Here is a 25,288-nt window from a genome sequence, read left to right as displayed (position 1 = left end):
GGACACAGCAAAGATTAATTGCTATCTAGTCAACAACCTCATGCTGACAGGCTGACCACAGAAGGGTCGGAGGAGAGAATTGTTTTCATGGATAAGCTATTCATATTTCTTTTTTTCTCCCCTCAGCAGCTATGCATAGGAGGACTTATCTAGTTGAGTTTGAGAAATGTGAATCTAGACATCTGAAGCAAGCCATTTATTTTTTTAATTCCAGTTTCTGTTTTTAATTTATTTTATTTTTGTTAAGATTACTATAGTCTGGGTAATTTTAGGCAGACGTTATCAAAGAGAACAGGAGCCTTGAACCACCGTGGAGAGGTGCTGAAGGGAAAAGAGTTTCAGGAACCTATATTCCAGTCTTGGTTAAAGCTGTAGGACAAAGGTGCCCTCTCCCAGTGAGTTGTGTTGCTGCGAGGCTGCATGATTATCAACACAAGGGGAGGAGCAGTATAAATAAGGATGAAATGAGAATGGTCAGGCATGTTGGTAACTCACCTTTGAAATCAATGTCAAAATATTGTACCTACACGATGTAAGCTGGAATAATTTAATACCTACTAGATGAAGGAGAACATGGTTGTGTTTGAATCAGATACCTGTTACCAATTCATAGAGTAGCTACCAAACTTAAATTTCTCATTTTTATTTTAATCTATATGCATATATCTATGGTATGTCATTACCATAGTTTCTGAACACCTCAATCTTTTAATATGTTTGTCCTCACAACACTGCTGTGAAACAGCAGAGTACCATTATTCCCTTTTAACAGAAAGGGAGCTGAGGCAAAGAGACACTAAGGACTGGTCTACACAGGGAAATTTCACCTTCCACAAGTTTGCGGATGACACTAAGCTCGGGGGAGAGGTAGATACACGGGAGGGTAGGGATAGAGTCCAGAGTGACCTAGACAAATTGGAGGTTTGGGACAAAAGAAATGCGAGGATCAGCAAGGACAAGTGCAGAATCCTGCACTTAAGACAGAAGAATCCCATGCATTGCTACAGGCTGGGGACCGACTGGCTAAGCAGCAGTTCTGCAGAAGAGGCTCTGGGGGTTACAATGGACGAGAAGCTGGATATGAGTCAATGTGCCCTTGTTGCCAAGAAGGCTAATGGCATATTGGGCTGCATTGGTAGAAGCATTACCAGAATTTTGAGGGAAGTGATTATTCCCCTCTATTCGGCACTGACGAAGCCACATCTGGATTATTGCATCCAGTTTTGAGCCTCCACTACAAAAAGGATGTGGACAAATTAGAGACAGTCCAGCAGAGGGAAATGAAAATGATTGAGGGAACTGGGCTTATTTAGTCTGCAGAAGAGTGAGTGTGTGTGGGGGGGTTGATAGCAGCCTTCAACTACCTGACGGGGGGTTCCAAAGACGATGGAGCTAGGTTGTTCTCAGTGGTGGCAAATGAGAGAACAAGGAGCAATGGTCTCAAATTGCAGTGTGGGGGGAGGGGCTAGGTTGCATATTAGGAAAAATTATTTTGCTTGGAGGGTGGTGAAGCACTGAAATGGGTTACCTAGGGAGGTGGAGGAATCTCCATCAGTAGAGTTTAAGGCCTGGCTTGATAAAGCCCTGGCTGGGATAATTTAGTTGGAATCGGTCCTGCTTTGAGCAAGGGGTTGGATTAGATGACCTCCTGAGGTCTCTTCCAACCCTAATCTTCTATGATTCTATGAAATTGACCCCCCAATAGTTATTTTAGAATAAAATGTTTCACAATAGCTCTCCATTCCAGAATAAAAGTCACCTATTCTGGAATAATTAGTATGCTTTCAAAACCGGGCAAACACCCTTACTACTGGGCCATCCTTCTTCTGATGCATGACCAGAGACTTAACAAATGCTTTGTGAGAGCAACAGTGGACAAATCAGAATTCTTTGCCGCTTGTCACATCTGTTTTGTCAGTTTTGGATAAAATGTCCAGAAAATGTAAAGACAAAAATAGTGTCTGAGTCTTATTTTACAAAATGAAATATCCAGCTTCCTGAATAACTTAATTTCAACTTGTTAGTTACTAACCTAGGTGCCTGTGGGATATTTTTTTCTACCTCAAATTTGGAGGGTTTTAAAGTCCTTAACAGTACTGACCTGTGAATTAAAAGATTAAATTCCACATTGCCAATTAAAAAACATAGGATTTTCTGTTCCCATCTTTGATTCTTTTTGTTTGTCTACACTAATCGGCCTCATTATTTTAGTTAATTTCTACTTTTTTCCCCCACCTGTTATTTTAATTACTCGTGAGTCATCTGATTTCTGACCTTTTATACCTGATACTTCTGAATATCCACATCTTCATAATCACACACTGTAGGCTTCAAATAGCTGTTGGATTATCAATCTACCTCCTCGCTTTGTGACTCAAACTAGGGAATATGAACTATTCACCCCTCTCTAGTTTACCTTTCCCACTTGCAGTAGAGAGTCTCACACATGCCTCTCACCCTCCATCCCCCAAACTGCATTTCCATTAACTTATGCTTTGGTGTTTTTCTTTTAAATTCAGGAGCTGGCAATCAAGAGGTTTTCAACCTTTTCACTGATCCTTCCCCTATAAGTTAGCCACAATGAAGCCTTTAAAGGGATTACTACAATTAAAATAGTTCTGTAACAGTCATTGCACCTGTGCATACTTACGTGAAGACACACACACCAATACTCATACTCAGGCCTTGATTCAACAAGGGACTTAAAGCACATACATAACTTTAAGGATATGGGCCCTGTGATGTTTTATGCCCCTAGGGTCAGGGCAGTGCAGCCTAACTCCACAGAGCAGCCCTTAGGTGCAGGGCACCATGGTCTAGTGGCCAGAGTCTATGCGGGTGGGGGACCCACCAAGGGGTGTGGCAGCCCCAGTAGGGGAGCCCAGGCCCACCCAACTCCACTGGGCCCCAAGCCAGGGCCCTAACAGTGGCATAGCACCTCAGCACGGGGGTCCTACCAAAACACACTGAGGTTTCCCCAGTGGGAGATACCACTCCACCACCATCCCTCCTACCAATGTCTGCATTGGGGTCTCCCATGAGACTTCAGATTCTCCACAGTCAGCTGGGTCAGTTGCCTCCTATGGCTCCTCCTGTTGCCGGAGTTCAAGTGGGCCCAGGGAGGCTCTGATTCCTGCTGCAGTCAGGGACTGTGGCTGGCCCTCCACAGGAGCTTCCCAGACAGGTCCTTTCCCTGCAGCCTCCAGCACAGAATGGGCTGGGCTTCCTCCCTTTATACTGCTAGAGCATCTGGAGTATGCCCAGTCCTGCCGGGGAGGCGGGACTTCCGTGGAAATAATATGGGCTTAACCCTGTCTGGGTTAGTGCGGGATAAGAAGACCCCATCACAGGCCCCAATTCAAGAAAGTGAATAGGCCCAGAATCCACAAAGTTATTTAGGCACCACTGAGATTCACAAAACCCCTGATTGGCTGCCACCTAACCCTCTAAGCACCTAAACTCACTCAGTGTCTAAATTTTCACTCTAAAAGTTCCCTAAGCACCTATGTTTTTTCCTCTGGGCATGCACACTGCCATCTCAGTCTAGGCATACAGCTACTTATATCACAGCTAGGTTCCTGTGCAATCCACAAATCAGGGGAGGATGTGCATTCTTTTGTCTATCTTGCCTGTGGGGCCCGATCCACAGCATGCCTAGAGGATCAGGCCCTTTTGAAAATTCAGGAGGAGGTGATAATGCCTTCAACACCTCTTATTATTTTAACACAGTGTTTAGAGCACTCACCCAGAATGTAGGAGACTTGGATTCAATTTCCCACTCTGTCTGATGGGGAGAAAGAATTTGAAGAGGGGCCTCTAGAGTTTGCCAAAAGTAGGGTATGGAATACTCTGATGTGGGTCTTCCTCAATCTGTCCTGTTGAAATTGCTAGCTTTGTGGATTATGTTCTTGGGCCTGTCTCTCCCCATGCACCATATAGGGAGCCCAGGCACCTAACTCAGGCTTTGCGGATCCCATTGTTGTTCAGTGATTTTCTAGGCACCTAAAAGTTAGATGTTGCAACACGTAATCCTTTTCTGGATCCAGGCTTTAGTCGCGGCCTTAAGTCTACCCTGTTCATGTCAGCATTTAAACACATGTTGAACAGGGATACTTTTCTGATTCAGGGCCATGAGGCATCTCACTAAGTCTACTAGGGATACTCTGTGCTTAAAGTCATGCATATGCTTGTTGAAGCAGGTACCTGAATCATACTATAACTTATTTTTGACAAAATTATGATTAATTATATTACAATATTGTCACAAAGCTTATTATAAATCTAGCTCTAAGGTCTATTCATTTTTCAAGGCACTAAATACATTTTCCAGAGTAAGACAGGCTCTTTCTTACATGATGTTTCCTGCTTTGGGGAATAGAACAAAACATTTCTGACAAGAGAATAATACTGCAATTAGGATGAATGAAGCCAGCAGCACTGTATTCAAATCCTATACAAATTCTAGCCCAAAGTTACAGGTGTATTGGCCTTTTGTGGAAGAGCATTGTTATGGAAAAGAATGGACGCACAATCACAAGGCATTAAAAAAGTCAAAATAAATGAACTGCAGTGTTTAAGAGTTGGAAATATGACAGCACAAATCACATAATTGTAACATATAGTGTTTGAAGATTTATATATTTACACATCTATACATTTTTTCCGTAAAAAATCAAAGAGAACTCAGGTAAAGGTGTTTGATAAAAAAGTGAATTTTATCTCATTACAGTGTAAGGACAGAAGTTGCAAGAGGGCAGAAAAGAAAAAAAAGGGAGGGGAAATTTAAAGAGATGTCTTTAAATTTTAAAAGTACGGAATTGAAAGGTAAGAAGATTTCATTGCTTGATCCTCATGTAGTCAAGTTCCTTTACACAACTCTGGCTGTGTCAAGGAACCTCAAAGGGGGTGTAAATGAAATTTATGCCCACTTTAAAGCACCTTTTCACTGCCAAAGTATGTAAAGGAGCCTAGTATAAATGAGAATCAGGCCCTTCTGTATTGAGACAGTATATAGTAGTTTTGTCAATAGAAAATTAAAGAGAACAGTAAGTTTAAGGAACTTAACTTGTCCAATCCTTTTGTGGAGGAACATTGTCCTATCCTTTTGTGACTCTTGTTACAGTTAAAGGGATACTAAGCACCTTCGTTCAGGCTAAATGAAGGAGCAATTCAATTCTCCTTTGTTTAGTGACACTGAAACAATAGAAGCCACTGCCCATGGCATGGCAAGGCCTGTGCAGAAGCTAAGCCATATGGGTCAAAGGGTTTCCCTGGAGACTGATTGCAAATGCAGGAACTGAGGCATTGATTGGTTGCTAGTGTGTATGTGTGTGTGCGTCTGCATATGTATGTGTGTCAGAGGCATAAAATAACCAGAAAGCCTAAAGAAAGCTGGCCAGGGAGAGAAGCAGTGGTAAATGAGACCATGGGAAGAAGCCAGGAGACAGAGCTTTTTGGGGGGCACAGCACGCACTGAAAAGGCAAGCTTGGATTTCTGAGCAATGAAACACCTCTTACATTTGTCTTCACTGTGTTTAGGGAAACAGAAGTTTGTGTACGTCCTTTTAAAAATAAACAGGATTGCACGAAAGAAATACCTAACTCTATCATCAATTTCTACTCCTAGAGGAAACAAATCAGCAAGGCTCCAAATATTGACTAACTGCTCAGACTAAAAGGGGAAACAGTTACTAAGCTCTTGTAGTAGTACCTTGTGAAAAGACTTACCCAGGTCCCTTGCACACCATGTTAAAGTATTTCCATTTCACAAAATGTCATCTGGTTCTTGCTATGAGAGTGTAAATGGGAGAGCCTAATTTATCTTTTCTGTACCATACTTCACATCACATTCATAGCCCCTATCTTTTATTATTTCTATTAATAAGTATTTGTATTACCATAGTTCCTATGAGCCCTACATGTAGAAGAAGAGCAGAAGGGGGCCAAGCACACGGCATATTACTAATATATATATATACCAATTAACTAGGTTGAGCAGCCTTCCTACTTAAAACACAAAAAATTGGAGCATGGTAGGAGAACCAGGAAAGCATATAGTCATGGAAGCTATCAGAAGACATGATTTCAAGAAGAGGACCATGGTCAATGGTATAAAAAGTGGGTGATAGGTCAAGGTGGATGAGGGTAGAATATTGGTTCTGAGTTTTGGGGAGGAAGAGATCATTACAGATTTTGGCAAGAGCAGTTTCAATAGAGTGGAAAGGGTAGAAGCTGGATTGGAGAGGGTCTAGGATGGAATTGGAAGAGAGAAACTCCCCAGATAGTGATTTTAGGCAGTTCATTCAATGAGCTTAGAGATGCGAATAAGGAAGGAGATGGGGAAGTATTTGGAGAGGAATGGTTTTTTGTTTGTTTGTTTAAGATGGGAGAGACTAAAGCATACGGGCATAGACTCCCAATCTCTCTCCATAGGAAAGACTGTCCATGCTCCAATCTCTTTTGTTGCTTATCTCGGAACCTCTTGTTTCCCTTTTATCTTTTTTGAAATGGGATGAACTGATCTGAATAGCTGAAAGCTATACTGAAAGCTTATGCTCAAATAAATCTGTTAGTCTTTAAGGTGCCACCGGACTCCTTATTGTTTTTGTGGATACAGACTAACAAGGCTACCTCTCTGATAATTGATTTATATAATGACCTTAATAATATTTTCTATTGGTTTGGTATTTTCTGTCCCAGTCTTTCTATGTTCTGACATTTTCTTTGCTTTCTGAATCCTCACTGCAAACCGAAGTAAGATTTTAATTACACTGTCCACAGTGACCATACCCTGCTCTTTTTCCTGAGTTGTTTCAGTTAATTTAGATCCCAGTATGAGTTGTTCATGTTGTTCTTTACAAAGTGCCTTACCACACATTTGTTAAGATATATAGCATATGAAATTTAGCTACCAATTCCCCTAGCTTTGTTAGGTTCTTCTTTCATTTCTCACAGACTTGATTTTCCTAAATCATTTTTCATCATCCACAATTTTTGTCGTCACTGTTGATCCCCTTTTCTAGATTACTGTATTAATACCAGGCCTAGTATTAAAACCTTGAGAGCTTGTCTACACAGGAACAATAATTTGGTTTATCTTATTTCAAAGTAATTACAAACTGAATTAAACTAAACCGAATCAAGGTTACTTTAATTCTGAATGAGAGCCTCCATATAGGCCTTTAAAGCAGGTTAGCTAATCCACTCTAAATTCAGAATTTAAATTAATTTGGATTCATTTTCCTGTAAATTCCTGTATAGACAAGACCTCAGTCTCCTTACTGATCTTTTTGCCATATTGAAAATTTCCTAATCTCTTAGTCCATTTGTGATCCTCAAAAATACTTTACCTTTCATCCCAGGATTACTTTGTTTTCCTGAGTAGTGTCTTGTGAAAGACTTTGTTAAAGACTTTTTGAAACTCCAAGTAAATTATGTCAAATAATTCTACTGTATTCACTGATTTGATTCACATGCTCAAAGAATTCTAGTATCTTAGGTCTTGGTCCAAAAGACATTAAAAAAGTCAGTGGGATCCTTTCCATAGATGTCAATAGGCTCTGGATCAAACCAGTACACAGGCACAATTTATCTTTGCAGAAGCTATTCTTGTCTTATGTAGGTGTTTTGTAATTCTTTTTTAGTTTTTATAATGAGCTGTAATTCCTAGTATCAGCTCTAGAGCAACCACCATTGTTGTCTTCCAGTCCTCTGAATAGCAGGTAAGTACAATGAGTGAGTGCATATTTTTTGTTAGCAGGTGCTATATTGGATGATTAGAAGGTAGCAAAAAGAAAAGGAGTACTTGTGGCACCTTAGAGACTAACAAATTTATTAGAGCATAAGCTTTCATGAGCTACAGCTCACTTCATCGGATGCATTTGGTGGAAAAAACAGAGGAGAGATTTATATACACACACACAATCTCTCCTCTGTTTTTTCCACCAAATGCATCCGATGAAGTGAGCTGTAGCTCACGAAAGCTTATGCTCTAATAAATTTGTTAGTCTCTAAGGTGCCACAAGTACTCCTTTTCTTTTTGCGAATACAGACTAACACGGCTGCTACTCTGAAACCTAGAAGGTAGCAAATATACACCAAAATATATCTTAATTTTTGTATGATATAAATAAGTATCAGCTATCCCTGATTACTATTGCCATGAAGCCTGCAAGGCACTGGGGGCAAAGTCACCCATGTGTGGTTTTAGTATTGGGCCAGTTATCCATACAAAGCCATTCTTCCATTGCTGAATTGCAATTACTTGTCCTTGCTTTCCTCATTAAACTCCCACTTCAGCAATTGTTAAGCAAGTGCCTAACTTTAAGCATATGAGTAATTCCACTGAAGGCAATGGGAAAATTCATGTGCTTAAAGTTAGGTATGAGCTTAAGTGCCTTCTGCACTGGGGCCTGATTTCATATAATATTTTTGTTATATCACTGCACTAAATAAAAAAGAAAGCTAGTTGCATGTTCATCTGACACTGCTGCAATTATTAAGTAAAAAAGATGTTCCATCTAGACAACAGATATTCCTTAATGATATGCTAATTAGCAATGCTCCACTTACCATCTTTCCACTGGGTCAGCAGCAGTAATTAGAACAGACAATTAGGTCCTGTAGGAGCACTGGTTTATGCAGGTAAGATGATAAGTATGATTCTACATGCATGTAAATAATAGAGCCCTAGAGATGAAGTTAGTAGAAGCTGATATGGGGACGTGAGAAACTTTCAAGTATAAACAAATGCCCCAAATGTCTGCTATTTATCAGAATCAAAGATGGCTTTCATTCTTAAACAATAAAACAATGGGAGTGTCTGCCTAGAGTCACGGGATTATATTTTTTATATTATTTCAATGTGACTTTTTAAAAATGATAAAATGCTGAAAACAACAACAACAACAAAAGAAGGAAAATTAAATATGCAGTCAGCAGACAAAACTAAAACAAAAAATTGTTACCATGCTCTTTGCATGGGTAGCAAAACTTAATTAACTCTTCATGCATAGGTGTTAAGTACCAATTAAATAAATGAAAAGTGTCCCCCACCCTCTTTTGTGCTGAAAAGTATGTTGAAAAGTCCACTGAGAGAGTTCTAAGAGCAGACATCTCTTAAATTACAGCTGCAGGCTCAAGAGGTGAGATCCAATATCATCAGGTATTGAAATAAATCCCACATGAAAAATGCAAACCTGTGCTGTGATCATGAAGTGGGATCTAGATGAGTGCACCCTTATGCTTGTTCAGAGTCCCACTGAAGTTAAAAGTCTCTATGCAGACATAAAGGTTCACCTGCACAGATCTTGTTGCAGAATCAGTGCCTTTGACATTTGATTTACTGGTGTTGTTCAATAGACCAAGGGGCCTGCTTGGGAAGATCAGATTGCTTCTGGGTTGAGGCCTAAATATCAGGGGTGGTTCAAAATTTTCTACTGAAACTTTTCATGGACAATTAGGTTTTCAAGAAAACATTTTTTCCCAAGAATATCTGCTTTCCCAGGAGGAAAATTGTGTTGTTTTTTTTAAAATTAACAAATTGAATATCCCGCCCCCAGAAAAACCAAACAGTTTTCAGGCAAAAGCTGAAATATATTTCTGTTCTGTCATGTTATCACAGTGCCTCATGAGAGTTGTTGTTTGGTTGACTTAAGCCCCATTTTATTCTATGGGCTGAGCTTCCCAGCTAGACTACATCTCCCATGAAGCACAGTGGCCATATGATTACCCTGGCACATTACTTCCCTTCTCCAAGAGGAAAGGCTGTGATGCAGCATGAGAGATGTAGTCCAACCCAAAAGCATAGAGTATAGAAGAAAATGGGAGTATGAGACAGCTGAAATACTACTCCCATGTGGCATTGTAGCAGTGTTTCTGATTCAAAATATTTCAATTTCAGCTGAAATATTTCAGTTTTGGACTGAAAATTGTAGTTTTTGATTTTTTTTTTAACAAAAACTCAAAATATTCAGTAGGAAAATTATTTTCTGACAAGATCTACTATGGAGAAGCTTTTGTTGCTTCTGCTTCAGTGAGTAGATGGCAGGACATAGCCATTATTTCTTTGCTTCATTAGTCAGGAAATAGAACTTACTTTAGATACTATTGGAGATCAAATGTTGTCAAGTGTAAGAGACAGCTGCGAGTTTCAGGTACTAGAAAGAGGTACAATTAATTCAAATAGTCAAAAACAAAATGGCTTTCTTTCCCCAAAATATAAAAACAGATTGCAATTATTTACAAATAGGTCATTCTACTTGGCTAAGGAGTATCCAGGTCTATTTACCCTACCCCTCATCTTTCTCTAAGAGTAATCATATGCCTATTTGCCAGACATGTAATCTATGTAGAATCACACTCCAATAGTTGGACACATAATCGAAGCATTTTGTTTGAGCAAGGTACAAGAAGCTTTCACTTTTTCATTTTTTCCTTAAAGAAAGATCATATTCAAAAGACCCATATCTCAGATCAGAAGCCCAGTCACAATAACTATACTTGATATTGTGATGGCCGGTGCTCTCCATCAACATTTTCTTTAGTTTACATTGGACTTTAATGTTGCCAACTTTAAATCAGTTAAATCTTAGAGCATCTTCCTTTTAGTTATATTTAGAGTGTAAAGAAAAGAGACATATGTTAACAAGTTAAAGTATTTAACCTTTTTTTACCTGCAATAATATTTTGCTATGTTTCAGGTGTCCTAGTTTCTTTAAGCATCTAATTCAAAAGCAGCAGGGAATACAAGAGTAAACTCTCTTCTATTTTATAAAAGTTTTTGTACCAGGCTCATCACCACAGTATCAGAGAATCTTCCAGTAATTCATTAAGCCACTTGACTACATATCTGTCCTGTGTTGTTTGCTCTCCCATCTAGGGTAGCCAACTTTCTACTCGCACAAAACTGAACACCCTTGCCCTGCCAACTGCCCTGGCCCTCCTTCAAGGCCCTGCCTCCCACTCACTCTATCCCCCCTCCCTCTGTTGCTCACTCTCTCCACCCTCACTCACTCACTCACTCATTTCACCGGGCTGGCTCAGGAAGGTGCGGGGCGGGGGTGAGGGCTCTAGCTGGGGTGCAGACTCTGGAGTGGGGTTGGGGATAAGGGGTCTGGGGTGAAGGAGATCACTCCAGGCTGGGACTGAGGGATTTGGAGGGCAGGAGGGGGATCAGGGCTGGGGCAGGAGGTTGGGGCACAGGAGGTATTCAGGGGTGCAGGCTCTGGATGGCGCTTATCTCAAGCAGCTCTCAGAAGCAGCGGCATGTCCTCCCCCATCCCCAGGATACAATGCAAAGCTGCGGCCAGGAGGCTCCACCCCTGTAGCTCCCTTTGGCTGTAGTTCTCAGCCAATGTGAGCTGCAGATCTTGGGGAGGGGGCAGCATGCATAGTCCCCTGGCTTCCCCAGTAGGAGCTGGAGGGGGGACATGCTGCTGCTTCTGGGATCCACAAGGAACCACTGCAGACAGTGATCTTCCCTTAGCCCACCTGTGCCACCAACCGGACTTTTAATGGCCCGGGTGACGGTGATGACCTGAGCGACCAGGATCACTTTTTGACCTGGCATTCCGGTCGAAAACCAGACACCTGACAACCCGACTCCCATCCTCTCACCAGAGGGAGAAGCATATGCATTGGAGTGTCTTTTGTTTTTAAACAAATATACCTGTTGCTCTGTGTTTATTTTAGATTAGGCAAGGTCAAAGCAATGAACCTTGCACTTGGAGCAAAAAGTGGCGAGGTTTGGAGAATGCTTTTTCACAACAACAGTGACTCTACTCTCCTTCACCTGGTGGATATAAACAGACAGAGAAATACACATTATTGACAAATGCAATGTTTTATTGACCTCAAATAAACAAATGTTGATTTAAAATCAAATGTAATCTATTTTCAACCTTGGAAGCCTCGAATATCTTACCATTGCACTCAATCAGGCATTCACAAAAAAATAGTTCAAAATGGCTAGTTATGGATATATAGTTTAAAAGTTTTCTGTGAATTTAGAGCTGTTAAAAAGTGATAGGTATGCATCTTTGGAAACTGAAGTCCTTTATTATAACAGTAACTCACAAACTGGCATCCATTAGAGCTGGGATTTTCAAAGCTCAGTCAGTGCATTAATACAGAGGCACATAGGGTGTATAAATAAATAAGGATGAAATTCATTCCTGTGCAGAATGTCAGCACAAAGTCTATGCACCAACTAACAGTGTCCAAAGTAAGAACTTAAGAGTATTTATTGTCCAAAGTAAATGGCTTTTAACTTAGTAGCAGAAGTGCTGTTTCAGACACAGCTGCCGCCACTCTTAAAGTTCAATATGCCACACCTAAAATAATTCTGTATCCAACCTCAGTCACTCTTTGACCTCAGATTTCCCGTAAGGATGTCAGTCAATGAAATGGTTCTTTTAAAAGAATATTGACAGGGAATTAAATTAAAATTATTTATTCATTTCATACAGGCGTCAATAACATCTTTCTGTTAATACTGTTTAGGACTAGATTTGAAGTAGTGAGTTAATAATCTGTATCCCGTTACTGAATTTCCATCTTGATCCAGCCAGTACTTTCAATTGTGGTCAGGTGCTACTCTCCAAACAGCAGTTATTGTGAAGAAGCTATGTATAAAGCTCAGAAAAATCAGCAATGCTATGTTTTGTCACTAATTCCATGCAGCAGTATCTCTGGAAAATATATGCAGATGATAGTGTGGAAAACATTTTGGCACAGTTGATTCTCAAAGGTACTGAGTGTGTGTGTGTGTGTACAGTTCCGAAAATAATAAACCAATGCAGCATGCTAACAGCTATTTTTCACATATATCTATGTAGGCTATGGTCCAGGATAATTCAGTGTCTCTACATACAATCCAATTCTGTATGCTTTCCTGGTAACTTTTATTCATGGCTCATTGTATTGCCTATTGACATAATGCCATTCCTTTTGATGCAAGCTGTCATTTAGGTCTCAGAGAAACTACCTCTCCAAACATTTATTTGGTATGTCAATAAAATCTGGTTATTCACTTCAACTTTTCTTTAAGAACTCCAGGCATCTCCATTTTGCTTGTTTGAATTCTGCGTGACCCGTTTAATGCAGTGAGTGGCATCCTACACTAACACAATCCTTATAGCTATACTGTCATCCATTCAGCCCTCCCAGGAGCTCCCTTACTCCTACTAGCATTAGACCTCTATCATCACTTTCTAAGGATTCAATTAATAGATTCAGGGCTATTGTAAACATCATTGATAATTTATAACATGTTATGAATTCATTTTCAAGTTTCTATTTTACTCTGTATAGGTTTTTATACAACGCTTATTACGATAGTAGCATCTGAACACTTTCCAGTAGCGCAGTAAGCAATGCAACTGTCATGTGTTGTTTGCATTCTCATCCTCTCTCCACAGGGATTAGCATGTGCAATGGAGTGTCTTGTTTGGTAGTGTGGTCATTTGGTAGTGTGTCTTTAAATATATAATATATATATGTGAAGTGGTGAGGTTTGTGATTGTTCTTAGGACCCCTGGGGAAGTTCATTCCATAGTCTCATATGGCCCCTGGAAAAACATCCTTCTCCATCACGGATGAGTTTCACTCTTATAGTTGAGAGTTCCATTGTGCCTAGGAGCATAGTTGTCAACTGCAGTCTTAGTCCTGGTTCTTTAGACAATCTTTTAGATAACCTGAGCCCAGACCATAAGACCTTTAACTTTATTTGATATTCTATAAGAAGCCAGTTCAGAGAGTAGAGGACAGGTTGATATGTTCATGGTAGACTGTGTTGCTGAGTAGATGTGCTGTGGAGTTCTGAACTAGCTGGAGTTTCCTAAATTCTGATGGCTTCGTGGTCAGCTATATTGCATTGCTGTAATACTTCTAAGAGGTGATAAAGAAGGTATGAAAAACTGATTCCAGGTCTTTGTTCACCAGAATGGAACAGAGCTTCCTGGCCAAACTGACATGGTAGTCAGCATTGCTCATACATGCTGCTATATAAGAGGATTCCAATATTACTCATAGACTCATAGATATTAAGGTCAGAAGGGACCATTGTGAACATCTAGTCTGACCTCCTGCATAATGCAGGCCACAGAATCTCACCCACCCACTTCTGCAATAAACCTCTCACCTATGTCTGAGCTATTGAAGTCCTCAAATGATGGTTTAAAGACTTCAAGGTGCAGAGAATTCTCCAGCAAGTGACCCATGCCCCATGCTACAGAGGAAGGTGAAAAACTTCCAGGGCCTCTTCCAATCTGCCCTGGAGGAAAATTCCTTCCCGACCCCAAATATGGCAATCAGTTGGAACCTTGAGCATGCGGGCAAGATTCACCAGCCAGATACCCAGGAAAGAATTCTCTGTAGTAACTCAGATCCCACCCCATCTAACATCCTATCACAGGCCATTGGGCCTATTTACTATGAATAGTTAAAGATCAATTAATTGCCAAAATCATGTTATCCCATCATACCATCTCCACCATAAACGTATCGAGTTTAATCTTGAAGCCAGATAGCCTTCCAAGGAAAGCAGTGGGGGCAAAAGACCTATTCCACAACTTCACTCCTCTGATAGTTAGAAACCTTCATCTAATTTCAAGTTTAAACTTCCCGATGGCCAGTTTATATCCATTTGTTCTTGTGTCCACATTGGTACTGAGCTTAAATAATTCCTCTCCCTCTCCGGTATTTATCCCTCTGATATATTTATAGAGAGCAATCATATCTCCCCTCAACCTTCTTTTTGTTAGGCTAAATAAGCCAAGCTCCTTGAGTCTCCTTTCATAAGACATGTTTTCCATTCCTCAGATCATCCCAGTAGCCCTTCTCTGTACCTGTTCAAGTTTCAATTCATCCTTCTTAAACATGGGAGACCAGAACTGCACACAGTATTCCAGATGAGGTCTCATCAGTGCCTTGTATAATGGTACTAACACCTCCTTATCTCCTGAACTCTGGAATGAATTGACCAATTGTGGGTGTGTATCTTCAACCATGAGACTGCACAATAGCTGCAAGTTCTTCAAAATGCTTTTCTCTGCCCATCGGCATCACCTTTGTCTTCTTCTGGTTCAGCTTTAGCCAACTAGTCTTCATCCAAGAGCTGATCATATCCAAGCACTGGGCCATCTTGGTGGTAATGGTGTATGTATTGAAGAATAGATAAAGCTGTGTATAATTTGCATATTTCAGGCATGAATCTACATCAGGTGATCAATACACCTACTGGTTACATGTACATGATGAAAAAGATCAGAGAAAGAATTGATCCTTGTGGAACTTCACAGCTGGGGAGAGGGGTGTCTAATGATGGAAATGCAGTTTTCCATCATTAGTCATTGTGAGCATCCCTCCAGGAAGAACTCAAACAGTTTTATCCCATTACCCTGGACCCCTGCCACCACTCTCAGCTAAGACAGCAGAATCTCATAGAAAACAATATCAAGTGCTGCAGGGAGGTCCCTCAAGATGAGATGAATGTCTGTCCTTTGACCGGTTTCAGAGTAGCAGCCGTGTTAGTCTGTATTCGCAAAAAGAAAAGGAGTACTTGTGGCACCTTAGAGACTAACAAATTTATTAGAGCATAAGCTTTCGTGAGCTACAGCTCACTTCATCGGATGCATTTGGTGGAAAAAAACAGAGGAGAGATTTATATACACACACACAGAGAACATGAAACAATGGGTTTATCATACACACTGTAAGGAGAGTGATCACTTAAGATAAGCCATCACCAACAGCAGGGGGGGGAAAGGAGGAAAACCTTTCATGGTGACAAGCAGGTAGGCTAATTCCAGCAGTTAACAAGAATATCAGAGGAACAGTGGGGGGTGGGTGGGAGGGAGAAATACCATGGGGAAATAGTTTTACTTTGTGTAATGACTCATCCATTCCCAGTCTCTATTCAAGCCTAAGTTAATTGTATCCAGTTTGCAAATTAATTCCAATTCAGCAGTCTCTCGTTGGAGTCTGTTTTTGAAGCTTTTTTGTTGAAGTATAGCCACTCTTAGGTCTGTGATCGAGTGACCAGAGAGATTGAAGTGTTCTCCAACTGGTTTTTGAATGTTATAATTCTTGACGTCTGATTTGTGTCCATTCATTCTTTTACGTAGAGACTGTCCAGTTTGGCCAATGTACATGGCAGAGGGGCATTGCTGGCACATGATGGCATATATCACATTGGTAGATGCGCAGGTGAACGAGCCTCTGATAGTGTGGCTGATGTGATTAGGCCCTATGATGGTATCCCCTGAATAGATATGTGGACAGAGTTGGCAACGGGCTTTGTTGCAAGGATAGGTTCCTGGGTTAGTGGTTCTGTTGTGTGGTGTGTGGGACATAGACTGCTTCCGCCGACGTGCACGAGCTGAAATTGTGGAAAAGCAGCATCGCTTACCCCATAACCTCAGCCATGCAGAACACAGTGCCATCCACAGCCTCAGAAACAACTCTGACATCATAATCAAAAAGGCTGACAAAGGAGGTGCTGTCGTCATCATGAATAGGTCAGAGTATGAACAGGAGGCTACTAGGCAGCTCTCCAACACCACTTTCTACAAGCCATTACCCTCTGATCCCACTGAGAGTTACCAAAAGAAACTACAGCATTTGCTCAAGAAACTCCCTGAAAAAGCACAAGAACAAATCCGCACAGACACACCCCTGGAGCCAGGACCTGGGGTATTCTATCTGCTACCCAAGATCCATAAACCTGGAAATCCTGGACGCCCCATCATCTCAGGCATTGGCACCCTGACAGCAGGATTGTCTGGCTATGTAGACTCCCTCCTCAGGCCCTTCGTTACCAGCACTCCCAGCTATCTTCGAGACACCACCGATTTCCTGAGGAAACTACAGTCCATTGGTGATCTTCCTAAAAACACCATCCTAGCCACTATGGATGTAGAAGCCCTCTACACCAACATTCCACACAAAGATGGACTACAAGCCGTCAGGAACAGTATCCCCGATACTGTCACGGCTAACCTGGTGGCAGAACTTTGTGACTTTGTCCTGACCCATAACTATTTCACATTTGGTGACAATGTATACCTTCAAATCAGCGGCACTGCGATGGGTACCCGCATGGCCCCACAGTATGCCAACATTTTTATGGCTGACTTAGAACAACGCTTCCTCAGCTCTCGTTCCCTAATGCCCCCTACTCTACTTGCGCTACATTGATGACATCTTCATCATCTGGACCCATGGAAAAGAAGCTCTTGAGGAATTCCACCATGATTTCAACAATTTCCATCCCACCATCAACCTCAGCCTGGACCAGTCCACACAAGAGATCCACTTCCTGGACACTACGGTGCTAATAAGCGATGGTCACATAAACACCACCCTATATCGGAAACCTACTGACCGCTATTCCTACCTACATGCCTCTAGCTTTCATCCAGATCATACCACTCGATCCATTGTCTACAGCCAAGCGCTACGATACAACCGCATTTGCTCCAACCCCTCAGACAGAGACAAACACCTACAAGATCTCTATCATGCATTCCTACAACTACAGTACCCACCTGCTGAAGTGAAGAAACAGATTGACAGAGCCAGAAGAGTACCCAGAAGTCACCTACTACAGGACAGGCCCACAAAGAAAACAACAGAACGCCACTAGCCATCACCTTCAGCCCCCAACTAAAACCCCTCCAACGCATCATCAAGGATCTACAACCTATCCTGAAGGACGAGCCATCGCTCTCTCAGATCTTGGGAGACAGACCAGTCCTTGCTTACAGACAGCCCCCCAATCTGAAGCAAATACTCACCAGCAACCACACACCACACAACAGACCACTAACCCAGGAACCTATCCTTGCAACAAAGCCCGTTGCCAACTCTGTCCACATATCTATTCAGGGGATACCATCATAGGGCCTAATCACATCAGCCACACTATCAGAGGCTCGTTCACCTGCGCATCTACCAATGTGATATATGCCATCATGTGCCAGCAATGCCCCTCTGCCATGTACATTGGCCAAACTGGACAGTCTCTACGTAAAAGAATGAATGGACACAAATCAGACGTCAAGAATTATAACATTCAAAAACCAGTTGGAGAACACTTCAATCTCTCTGGTCACTCGATCACAGACCTAAGAGTGGCTATACTTCAACAAAAAGCTTCAAAAACAGACTCCAACGAGAGACTGCTGAATTGGAATTAATTTGCAAACTGGATACAATTAACTAGGCTTGAATAGAGACTGGGAATGGATGAGTCATTACACAAAGTAAAACTATTTCCCCATGGTATTTCTCCCTCCCACCCCCCCCCCCACTGTTCCTCTGATATTCTTGTTAACTGCTGGAATTAGCCTACCTGCTTGTCACCATGAAAGGTTTTCCTCCTTTCCCCCCCCTGCTGTTGGTGATGGCTTATCTTAAGTGATCACTCTCCTTACAGTGTGTATGATAAACCCATTGTTTCATGTTCTCTGTGTGTGTGTATATACATCTCTCCTCTGTTTTTTCCACCAAATGCATCCGATGAAGTGAGCTGTAGCTCACGAAAGCTTATGCTCTAATAAATTTGTTAGTCTCTAAGGTGCCACAAGTACTCCTTTTCTTTCTGTCCTTTGACCAGAACTCATCCGTCAATGAGCCACTAAGGAGGTTTTGGTCCTATATACTGGCCTGAATCTAAATTGAACTGGGTCTAGAATGTTGGCTTCAATTAGATGAGCTTGTAGTTGGGTATTTACTGGCATGTAAATGAGCATGCTCAGAAATGGGAGGTTTGACACTGAGCGGAATTTTCTAGGACTGAAGTATCCAAGGTGGATTTCTTCAATATAGGTCGGACTATTGCATGTTTGAAGGAGGAAAGGAAGATTCCTTCTCTGAATGAGGCTTTGGGTATTTCAGTCAGGAGTGGTACCAGCTGCTATTAACAATGTTCTTCCACAAGCCAAGTCTTGTAGGAGTGTTGGGATGGGTTTGGCACCAGCTACTCAAGACTTCTTTTTGGTGTCTAAAACATAAGGAGTCAATATACTGAATTCTGGGAATGGAGATGGACCGTTGGTTTGTGGGTATAGGTGGAGCGGAAGCTTTCCCAAATGTGGGTGAATTTTTCAGTGGAGAAGGATGATAGTTCTTCACAGCTCTTGATGCTTGGTTATGATGCCAGTTGAAGGAATTCAGTATTAATGAAAAGATTTACCTGCCTCGATAGCTCCTTGGGGTGGGATTTGACAACCTCAATGGAGGCTGATATGAAGATTCTTTTGGCCTGTAATGCAGCCTCAGAATAGACTTTGAGGAATCTGTTATGTTCCATACTGTCTGAATCAGCCTTTGTTTCCACCATTGGCACTTGAGTTTCTGCTCCTCTCTCTTCACCTAGTGCAGGGATTGAAAAATCCAAGGAGATCTGTGTGGGCAATGGGAAGGAAGGTGCCATTTGGGGGCCAGCATGTCAATGGCTCAGGACAGCATAGAATGATAATGATTTGCCAGATCCTCAACTCCTCATCCTGTCTGCAGTTATGCCTGCTGCAGTCCTTTGGCAGACTTTGGAATTTGTTGGAGTCCATGAGTCTTCATGGTCAAATCAGGATCATTGGTCTTTTTTATTGCCTGAGTGCTGGAAGGTCTCTGGCCACTGCTCTAATGTGGTGATGTTTTGTCCAAGAAAGTGTCTGGGTTGTGATGCTGTCCATCTTGACATCTAGGCTGAAAGTCAGGTCCAGGATATGTCTGTCTGTGTAGTCTGGAGCACATGTGACATATGAAGGCCTGTGATGGAGTATACAAAACCCACACTGGACAACAAGGGGTTAAGTAGCAGCTCTGTGCTCAGTAAGCCATATCCTGCCACTCCTGCAAGTTAAGTGGGAAGCTGAACAGCTCACTTGTGGGCAGACCAGGGAAGAGAACAGATCTTTAACCCTCAACTCTTGAGGAAAGGGCTGAGGGAAGGTAGGATCTTTCCTTACAACAACTGCCTGAAGATCCCTCTCTGAGGGAAGGGAGGGCCTGATCATGATACACCCTGAGAGACAGCAGTTCCTCTCTTTCTCATATTAACTCAGTTTGTGTCAATTCCCTTGGATTTTTGCTTATGGATTACCCTGGAAGGGAACAGACTTGGAAGTGATTTGGTTGGAGGGCCAACTCGCACGAAGTGTTAGACAACCACAGAGGCAGATCTAGCAGCTTCAGACCCCAGGGGAGAGAGATCTGCCATGCCATGGCCAGCCATTAGGAGGAACCAAGAGGTGAACTGACCCCTTCACAAAGTCCTAGGGAGGCAAGCAATGTTCCCTCTAATTTTTGACAGGCCATGTGCACAAAAAATTTCTTCTGTGCAAATTTTTGACAGACCATGTGCTCAAAAAATTTCTTCTGTGCAAATTGTTGTGCTTCTGTGCAAATCTTTGTGTGCATGGTGTTTCGCCATGTGCACGGGGTTTAGGATCTGTGCACGCATGCGCACAACTTTGAGGGAACAGTGGAGGCAAGTGAGAAGATGAATTTTTGGTCTCCTGCCAATGCAGTTTTATTGATATGCATGTTGAAATATCCAAGGATGATGATTCTGTGCTATTTCACAACCATCACCGACAAGATATCAGTATGTTCCTTTATAAATCCCATAGTGATCTATAAATGAGCATAAAAATCCATATTGGCTTTGGCTCTAGTTTTTAGTGGGGCTGTCAATTAATTGCAGTTAACTCACATGATTTACTCAAAAAAATAATTGTGATTAATTGCAGTTTTAATCACACTGTTAAACAATAGAATACCAATTGAAATTTATTAAATATTTTGGATGTTTTTCTACATTTTCAAATATATTGATTTAAATTACAATACAGAATACAAATTGTACAGTGCTCACTTTATATTATTATTTTTATTAGAAATATTTGCACTGTAACAATGATAAACAAAATAAATAGTATATTCATCTCATAAAAGTATTGTAATGCAATCTTTTTATCATGAAAGTGCAACTTAAAAATGTAGATTTTTTTTGTTACATAACTGCACTTAAAACCAAAACAATATAAATCTTTAGAGTCTACAAGTTAACTCAGTCTTACTTCCTATTCAGCTAATCACTAAGACAAACAAGTTTGTTTACACTTACGGGAGATAATGCTGGCTGCTTCTTATTTACAATGTCACCTGAAAGTGAAAGGCATTTGCATGGCACTTTTGTAGACAGTATTGCAAGGTATTTACATGCCAGATATGCTAAAAATTCATATACCTCTTCATGCTTTGTCCACCATTCCAGAGGACATGCTTCCATGCTGATGACTCTTATTTAAAAACAAATGTGTTAATTACATTTTGACTGAACTCCTTTGGGGAGAATAGTATGTCTCCTGCTCTTTTACACCTGCATTCTGCCATGTATTTCATATTATAGCAGTCTTGGATGATGACCCAGCACATGTTGTTCATTTTAAGAACACTTTCACGCAGATTTGACAAAACACAAAGAAGGTATCAATGTAATATTTTTAAAGAGAGCTATAGCACTCGACCCAAGGTTTAAGAATCTGAAGTGCCTTCCAAAATCTGAGAGGGATAAGGTGTAGAGCATGCTTTCAGAAGTCTTAGAGTAAAACTCTGATACAGAAACTACAGAACCCAAACCACCAAAAATAAAATCAACCTTTTGCTGGTGGCATCTGACTCAGATGATGAAAGTGAACATGCCTCGGTCTGTACTGGTTTGGACTGTTATCAAGAAGAGCAATATTCAGCATGGACGTATGTCCTCTGGAATAGTGGTTGAAGATGAAGGGACATATGAAACTTTAGCACATCTGGCACCTAATTATCTTATGACACCAGCTACAGCAGTGTCATGCAAGCACCTGTTCTCACTTTCAGGTGACATTATAAACAAGAAGCGGGCAGCATTATCTCCTGCAAATGTAAACAAACATTTTGCCACAATATGCCAACATTTTTATTGCTGACCTGAAACAACGCTTCCTCAGCTCTCGTCCACTCACGCCCCTTCTCTACCTACGCCAGATTGATGACATCTTCATCATCTGGACCCATGAAAAGGAAATCCTGGAAGAATTCCACCATGATTTCAATAGCTTCCACCCCACCATCAACCTCAGCCTGGACCAGTCTACACAGGAGGTCCACTTCCTAAACACCACAGTGCAAATAAGTGACGGTAACATTAACACCACCCTATACCGAAAACCCACCGATCGCAATTTCTAACTTCATGCCTCCAGCTTCCATCCTGGACACACCACACGATCCATTGTCTACAGCCAAGCGCTGAGGTACAACCACATTTGCTCTAACCCCTCAGACAGAGGCCAACACCTACAAGATCTTCACCAAGCATTCTCAAAACTATGATACCCACACGAGGAAATAAGGAAACAGATCAACAGAGCCAGACGGGTACCCAGAAGCCTACTGTTGCAAGACAAGCCCAAGAAAGAAACCAACAGAACACCACTGGCCATCACCTACAGTCCTCAGTTAAAACCTCTCCAACTCATCATCAGTGATCTACAACTCATCCTAGACAACGATCCCTCACTTTCACATGTCTTGGGAGGCAGGTCAGTCCTCGCCCACACACAGCCCGCCAACCTGAAGCATATTCTCACCAGCAACTACACACTGCACCATAGTAACACTAACTCAGGAAACAATCCATGTAACAAACCTCGATGCCAGCTCTGCCCACATATCTACACCAGCGACACTATCACAGGACTATACAGATCAGCCACACCATCACCGGTTCATTCACCTGCACGTCCACCAATGTAATCTATGCCATCATGTGCCAGCAATGCCCCTCTGCTATGTACGTCGGCCAAACTGGACAGTCCCTACATAAAAGGATAAATGGACCCAAATCAGATATTAGGAATGGCAATATACAAAACCCTGTAGGAGAACATTTCAATCTCCCTGGACATACAATAGCAGATTTAAAGGTAGCCATCCTGCAGCAAAAAAAATTTCAGGACCAGACTTCAAAGAGAAACTACTGAGCTTCAGTTCATTTGCAAATTTGACACCATCAGCTCTAGATTAAACAAAGACTGTGAATGGCTAGCCAACTACAAAAGCAGTTTCTCCTCCCTTGGTGTTCACACCTCAACTGCTAGAAGAGGGCCTCATCCTCCCTGATTGAACTAACCTCATTATCCCTACCTGCCTCTGGAAATTTCAACTACATGCATCCGACAAAGTGGGTATTCACCCCCGAAAGCTTATTCTCCAATATGTCTGATAGTCTATAAGGTGCCACAGGACTCTTTGCTGCTTTTGCAGATCCAGACTAACACGTCTACCCCTCTGATTTTTGCCTGAGTGACTGGCTGAACAAGAAGTAGGACTTGCGTGGACATGTAGCCTCTAAAGTTTTAAATTGTTTTATTTTTGAATGCAGTTATTTTTTGTACATAATTCTACATATGTAAGTTCAACTTTCACAATAAAGAGATTGCATTACAGTACTTTTATGAGGTGAATTGAGAAATACTATTTCTTTTGTTTTTTACAGCACAAGTATTTGTAATAAAAATAAATATAAAGTGAACACTGTACACTTTGTATTCTGTGTTGTAATTGAAATCAATACATTTGAAAATTTAGAAAATATCCAAAAATATTTAAATAAATGGTATTCTATTTTTGTTTAACAATGCAATTATTTTTTTTAATTGCTTGACAGTCCTAGTTGTTAGTCACATGAATGAATTCAAATGAAGTTGTTGCCTGAGGCATCTCACTTGCATTTGATGTTTGCAGAGAAAATGAATACAGGGCCTCCTGCCGCCTTGTCCTGTCTACGTCTATGGCATACTGAATATCCTGGTGGGAGAATGTTTGTCAGCACAGTGCCTGCAGTGTCAGCCAGTCAGGTCATGGTGACAAAGACTTTATTGGGTGCATCATCACTGATTAGGTCTTGTATTGTTTGTTAGTGGCAGATCTTGAATGGATAAGCATCAACCTAGTACATGGTGCTTAGAGCTGTCTGCTTCTAGCCCCTGCATATGTAGTGGTCCTGGGCAGCACATAGGTTTTAGGTGTATAAAATATGACTTTTGACTGCTTTTCTGGTTCTTTAGACAGCTCCTCCAAATTTCAACTGTGATAAGTGATTATATAGATGGTGTCATGGGATGGTCCAACTAGAAGAATGGTTGTCTGGTTTGCCAGATGACAGGGAATGGTGGATCTGTTATTTATCTTTCAGAGTTGAAATTTTGTTGTTTTGGGAATTTGTGGAGCCTGGAGCAGTCTGTTCCTGGAGTAGTGGGGAGTGTACTGTAAGCATGGTGGCATAACAGCAATGGCCATAGTTATAAATTACAAATAGGGTGTGACACTACATCCATATTATTTACAGAAATATTGTTATAATATGATTACATCATAGATATATTTTGTGTAAGACAAGGTATGAGATATCATTGAAAAGGTTATGATTTGCTGAATATGATTATCCTATTTGTATGCATGTATGATTTCTGTATCTGAAGTTAGGAACATTAACTATGTGTCAATTACAAGTGGGTGTACACCTGGGGAACACCCACCAGACAGAATGCTATCAGTCTAGATGGCTTGCTGTGAGGAAGAGCCATTAGCCTGAGCAATCGGTCTTTGAAGATGCTAATCTCCCACCTTCCTGGATAGCCTTTCTGTGGATGCTGCAAATAGACTTTGAGTTATGGCTGCAGGGTCATGTGCTCATGTCACCTGATACTGGACTCCATAATACAATTAGTACTTTTCCACTGACCAGGGGTGGAATCACACTGGAAGACAAAGGGTTCCCACCATATGTAAAACCTATTTAAGGCAGGGGAGTGAGGATGACTGCTGAAAACATCTAAGAAACAAGGACAAAGGGAAGAAGGATTGAGCTCAGGCTGGAAGGGTGTCTAGCCAGGGAAAGAAATACCTGGAGTTTTAAACTGCAGGCAAGTGCAGCTTGCCTTTAAGAACCTCTGCAATCTGCCTAAAACAACATTTAGCATGCGAATTTGCTAGTTATAACCAGTTTCTTTAATATATTAAGCTTAGCTTGCGTGTTTGTTTCATTTGCTAGGTAATCTGTTTGATCTGTTTGCTATCCCTTATAATCACTTAAAATCTATTTTTGTAGTTAATACACTTGGTTTTTGTTTTATCTAAAACCAGTTTGTGGAATTCATAACTGGGGGGCGGAGGGAGAAAGCTGTGCATATTGTCCTCCACATTGAAGGGGGGGTGAATTTCAATGAGCTTATGCTGT

Source organism: Dermochelys coriacea, chromosome 4, assembly GCF_009764565.3.
Source record: "Dermochelys coriacea isolate rDerCor1 chromosome 4, rDerCor1.pri.v4, whole genome shotgun sequence".
NCBI lineage: Eukaryota > Metazoa > Chordata > Testudines > Dermochelyidae > Dermochelys > Dermochelys coriacea.
This window is presented reverse-complemented; position numbering follows the sequence as displayed.